Source organism: Octopus sinensis, linkage group LG10, assembly GCF_006345805.1.
Source record: "Octopus sinensis linkage group LG10, ASM634580v1, whole genome shotgun sequence".
Classification (NCBI taxonomy): domain Eukaryota; kingdom Metazoa; phylum Mollusca; class Cephalopoda; order Octopoda; family Octopodidae; genus Octopus; species Octopus sinensis.
Genome location: NC_043006.1, coordinates 11605871 through 11612358, shown reverse-complemented (window position 1 = coordinate 11612358; position 6488 = coordinate 11605871). Strand labels below are relative to the sequence as shown.

At 36.5% G+C, this 6488-nt stretch overlaps 1 protein-coding gene and 1 non-coding gene across 2 annotated transcripts in view; both read left to right on the top strand.

Moving 5' to 3' along the window:
* LOC118765006 overlaps positions 1 to 6488 on the top strand; it is a 105760-nt gene that overhangs the window by 65843 nt on the left and 33429 nt on the right. The window lies entirely within an intron of this gene.
* Trnal-uag lies at positions 4244 to 4325 on the top strand. Its single transcript has one exon. It is a non-coding gene; the product is annotated as a tRNA-Leu (tRNA).

Below are 6488 nucleotides of genomic sequence, written 5' to 3'. Positions count from 1 at the left end.
ACACAGAGGGGACAAACAAGGACAGACATAAGTATTAAGTCGATTACATCGACCCCAGTGCGTAACTGGTACTTAATTTATCGACCTCGAAAGGATGAAAGGCAAAGTCGACCTCGGCGGAATTCGAACTCAAAACGTAGCGGCAGACAAAATACCTATTTCTTTACTACCCTCAAGAGGCTAAACACAGAGAGGACAAACAAGGACAGACATAGGTATTAAGTCGATTACATCGACCCCAGTGCGTAACTGGTACTTAATTTATCGACCCCGAAAGGATGAAAGGCAAAGTCGACCTCGGCGGAATTCGAACTCAAAACGTAGCGGCAGACAAAATACCTATTTCTTTACTACCCTCAAAGGGCTAAACACAGAAAGGACAAACAAGGACAGACATAGGTATTAAGTCGATTACATCGACCCCAGTGCGTAACTGGTACTTAATTTATCGACCTCGAAAGGATGAAAGGCAAAGTCGACCTCGGCGGAATTTGAACTCAGAACGTAGCGACAGACGAAATACTGCTACGCATTTCGGCCGGCGTTGCTAACGTTTCTGCCAGCTCGCCAGCTCGTCCGGTATATGAATTACCGTTCCTGAAAACGCTCAGCAACAAAAAAAAGATTACATATTCTGTTGTGTCTGAGGAGGAGAGTAATTTTCTTTTTGTGCCTTATAATGTGGGCAATCTTTCGTCTCCAGTAGACCTTTCCGTCGATTTCCGTAAAAATTTTTTTTTTTTTTTACATATGGGCTTGCGGGAACTTTTGAAGTAATGAGAGCGAAAGAGACTAAGAGAAAGCGATTGTATGACGAGGGAAGTTCTTTTGAAGTTACCGTCCAGGGGAAGCATTGATGTACATGTGTGTGTGTGTGTGTGTGTGTGTGTGTTTGATGGGGTGTGGGAGACAGACAGTATGTTGTGTAAGTGAAGTGCTTCTGTTAGTGTGTGTGAAGAGACAGAGTAATGTGTGAAAGAAAGAGATAACTGAAATTTTTTACTCGGTGTATGTGTATATGTATGTATATTACTTCAAAAGTTCCCGCAAGCCCATATGTAAAAGAAAAATATTTTTTTACGGAAATCGACGGAAAGGTCTACTAGAGACGAAAGATCGCCTTTTTAAATAATTTCCGCTTTTAAACTTCGTATACTGGTAGAATGTGTTTATAAGACATCTTTTTCTCTTGGCTTTATTGTAAAGGGAAAGAAAAAGGAACGGCTTAAATCATAAATCTGCTCAATCAAGACCAGCATATGACTAAACAAGAATAATAGATATCAATTTGGGATCTTTTCGGTTTGAACGGCAGTTTTTAACATAATTTCCACGTAACTAAACACTTTTAAACTTCGTATACTGGTAGAATGTGTTTATAAAACATATCTTTCTCTTGGCTTTCTTGAGAAAATTCTATAGTTTGTAAGATATTTGTTGTTGTTTTTTCTTCAATTTCTGCAATTTCAACCAATCAATGACGTCTATTGAGGTAAAAAAAAAAAAAAAAAACATTCTTTGCCGTATGAATATGCCCCTCGTTTCAGAAACAGATTGGGTTTATTTACATTTCTGAAGAAAAAAGATACCCTTTACCGCCACCTTAACTCTAACCCTAAAACAGATTGAAATGCAATAGATCGATACTAGGGTCATAATTATGGGTGACAATTTCATATGACACCGCTAGAAAAAACTGCCGTTCAAACCGAAAAGATCCTAGTCTTGACCAAAACTATTGAAAAGGTTGCAAGACACAACGAAAATTTTAGGAGAATAAAAATAAGAAAAAAGTGGAAATTTTACTGGTGAGTGTGTTAGATTATAAGGCAGAAAAAGAAAATGACTCTCCCCAGACATAACAGAATATGCTTCAACACACGAACTCATATAAAGAATCTTGCAAACCAAATCCAAAAACGAAAGATTACATATTTTACGTAAAAATCAATCATGAGCCAACGGTGGCCATCCAATGAGTGAAACAAGAAAAAGTTATTTCATGCAGGATACATCTTTATATATAAAAGAGAAGTTGTGTGTCTGTCTCCTACGATTTAGATTCCTAACTACTCCCACATTTTGCGGTGCAGTTTAACCAAAACCGGGTATCTTATAGTCGTGATTCATATCGAGCCCTTCTGGGTATTAGCGCGCGTCTACGTTGAGTCAACGATTAAAAAAAAAAATTACCATCATTTTTCCATTTTAGTGCATTTTTTTCGCTATTATATAAGGGAAGTAACTCTCTAAAAATGTCTACGATGAGTCAACGATTTAAAAAAAATTTACCATCATTTTTTTCCATTTTTAATGCATTTTTTTGCTATTATATAAGGGAAATAACTCTCTAAAAATGTCTACGATGAGTCAACGATATGTAAAGAAATTTACCATCATTTTTTTTTCCATTTTTAATGCATTTTTTGCTTTTTTTTTGCTATAACTCTCTAAAAATGCTTATATAGTTATTTCCCTTACAAACCCGAGCAACGCCGGACGATACTGCTAGTTAGAAATAGATGTGTGAGAAAGCTAGAAAGAAAGAAAAAAAAGAAATCGAAGATACGGGAGACAACTTTGTATAGTTATGTTGAGGTCGATATTGAGATGAAACGTTCAACGACTGATATTCTTGTTTTTGTATTCACTTGATTGTTGTCTTCTACCTCTCTCTCTCTCATTCACCCTCACTCTCTCTCTCTCTCTCTTTCTCTCTCTCTCTCTCTCTCTCACACACACACACAAGTATGTATGTATATATATATATATATATATATATATATATATATATATATATATATATATAATTTCAACAATTGAGGGTAAAATTAATTAATTATTAATCAATTTCACCAAGTATTCAGTATGTAAAGGGACCATTTAAGGCGAATTCAAAATATTACATTTTATAAAGGGCTTAGTAAAATAAATTACTTTGCCACATACTGAACTCATTAGAAATAGCAGCCCAAAAAAATTTTTTTAGCCATTTCTAATACTTAAAGAAAAAAAAAAAAAATATATATATATATATCGATACAATAATTGTTTCTTGTCAGGAACAAAAAAAGGTTTAATAGGACTGCAATAGAAGTGCTCTATTGGAAGAGACAAAAATATCAAACTAAAATCATTGAACAAGCAAATACAAAGTCAACCGCATGTCATTTCATAATTCGAACATTTAATTATAGAATAAACATATAACCCGCAAGATGGAACAAAATTCATATGTACAGCACGTAATAATAATAATATGGTATGGTGCGAGAAAAATTCTTATCATTAAAACCTAGAATTAATATTCTAGCGATTCAAAGAGAATACATTTATAAAAGAACTTAGAAAGTAAAATATAATATAAGTAATATATAAAAATATATAGGTATATAAAAATATAGGCATATAAAAATATATAAAACATATATAAATATATATACATATAGGAGCATATAAAAAATATAATATATATATATATATATCGTGTAAATAAAGTAAAATAATGTTCATCGTTTAGAAATCTTAATCAGGTAAAATAAGCCTTATATATAAGAAGGAAATCATTTTTACTTATCCCTATGGCCATTTCAGGGGTGTATTATGTTTAAAGCACTAGGGTGCATTCAGATAATACCTCCTTCGTCAGGGGGAAAAATATATATATATATAAACGCAAAGATAGCCATCACGCACCAGGCCCGTACGGTGTTGTTTGCTTTCCCACTTGGGTATTCATGCACGGATAGCCCAAAAGACTTTGTATTTGCTTGTTCAATGATTTTAGTTTGATATATATATATATATATATATATATATATATATATATTATATATATATATATGACGGGCTTCTTTCAATTTCCGTCCACTCACAAGGCTTTGGTCAGCCTGAGGCTGTAGCAGAAAACAGCCCAAAGTGCCACGCAGAGGAACTGAACTCAGAACCATATGGTTGGGAAGCAAGCTTCTTACGACCCAACCACACCTGTCCTTATAACGTATATATGAGTACACGCACACACACACACACACACACGCACACACATACACGTGTCATTGTTTATCCACCACCATTTGACAATCAGTGTTGGAGTGTTGGTATGTTTACCTCCTTGTAACTTAGCGGTCCGGCAAAAGAAACCGATAGAATAAGTACCAGGCTTAAAAAAAAGTGCTGAGATCGATTCATTCGACTGAAAATTCTTCAGGGCGGTGCACCAGCATGGCCGCAGTCTAACCGTGGTAGCGTGGCCGAGTGGTCTAAGGCGCTGGTTTTAGGCACCAGTCTCTTCAGAGGCGTGGGTTCGAATCCCACCGCTGCCACGATATAATTTTTGAAGTGTGATCTATTAAATTTTTAGTTGTGGTGCACCTGAGCACTGTATGCAATAATTTCATTATTTTTTTCATTATTATTTTAATGATGGCAAGAAGAAAAAGATAAAAAAAATAAAAGAGAGACTCATGATAGTCAAACCACCAAATAGGTAATATCAGAGGCGGCGAGCTGGCAGAATCGTTAGCAGGCCGGGCGAATTGCTTAGCGGCATTTCGTCTGTCGCTACGTTCTGAGTTCAAATTCCGCCGAGGTCGACTTTGCCTTTCATCCTTTCGGGGTCGATTAAATAAGTACCAGTTACGTACTGGGGTCGATATAATCGACTTCATCCTTTTGTCTGTCCTTGTTTGTCCCCTCTGTGTTTAGCTCTTTGTGGGTAGTAAAGAAATAGGTATTTCGTCTGCTGCTACGTTCTGAGTTCAAATGCCGCTAGGGTCGACTTTGCCTTTCATCCTTTCGGGGTCGATTAAATAAGTACCAGGTACGTACTGGGGTCGATATAATCGACTTAATCCGTTTGTCTGTCCTTGTTTGTCCCCTCTGTATTTAGCCCCTTGTGGGTAGTAAAGAAATAGGCAATATCAGAGGTCAAGGACCAACTCCGGTAATCATAAGAAATGGCTGGAAGAAACAGTACGGCGTGGCTCCTGTCACTGGATCCCTGAACCCGTGTTTCTGAGTCTAAGGATTGTTATAAAATATCGGAAAGAAATTCATAAAAGAAATCAGATGAAATCCAAGGAAAAGAATATTTAGTTCATCAAAGTTATGTCCCTTAGATTAGAACAAAACAAGTTCACTCTATTTACAGGATATTTTGCTTGCAAGGAAAATTTGGGACGGATAAATGCGGGTTGGAATAGAGGTGCAAAGAAAGGTGGAGTGTGTGTATGGGTTTGTATATTTCGAAGTTGGGTGTGGCATATCTTATATGAAAGAGCCACTGTTTATTTTTACGGTGCAATCGACCAGTTTACTAAGATATATCAGCGCTTAAACGAGCAGAAGCATAAGTCACGACTTTTGAAATTTAGATAGACCCCTGAATGAAGGGATTTTTTAAAATATGATTATTTATTTTATTTATTTATTTTTTGGCGGCTATATATATATACAGAGAGAGAGAGAGAAATATTAATATTTCTAAGTCTCTCTAAAGGAGACTAAGGTAGCGGTACTGGATATTAATAGTTATCGCCAAGCTAATATGGCAGTCCAGAAATATAGGACGAATGCTGCCGTTGATTAGCTCCAAGAGGCCATCTAGCTAGCTATGTGACACACGAACCTGTGTCCATTATAACCCCTTCGAACAGGGGAGGTCAGCCTCTTCCTCTTGCTGGTCAGGCATCTGCATACTAGTTTCAGGGCATATATATATATATATATATATTTTTTTTTTTTTTTTTTCCCTCTGTCTTCCCTTCTCTGGATCTTTCCTTCTCCTATGTTTCCGACGAAGAGCTCCGCTCGAAACGTTAGACCCTCCTTCTTTCCTGAGTGTCCAATAATACTTTATTGTTCCACGTCCTCGCGTTGTTGTGTTTTTTGTGCTTCTTGTTTGGATAAACTTAAATTCGTCCTATATATATATATATATATATATATATATATATATATATATATATATATATAGCTAGCCAGCCCTGTGTTTAAAGCTAGCTAGCTCTGTGTTTAAAGAAGAATGTTGTGATCGAGAAGGTGAATCTGAGTGACCTTTTTGTGTGAACAGTTTGTGACTGAACAAGCTATTCTTTTGCTAGGCTCATATCTCATTTGCAGACCCATGAAAAAAAGGAGCCTCCACCCACTATTCACCCGATATATCTGAACACACATTTCAATGCCGTAAGGTCTGCAAATCTAACAGAGGCTTCAAAAGACATTTTAAGATCCACAAAGATCAGAATTATCTGCAGATTTTGGTGGTCCGAATCGGATATGCAATCTATGTGGGTGTCTTTTCAATACATGGTCTGATTTAAAAAGCCACTGCAGACACCTTGATGGATCTAAGGTGTAGGTACAAGCGGTGCTCAGACTCTGCATAAGGAATATATCGTGACCGCCCGGGCTTTGAGATGTTGCTACACGTCGCTGGTCACAATGCGCTTGTTTTAGCCTTCAAATGACGCCACACTAAGTGA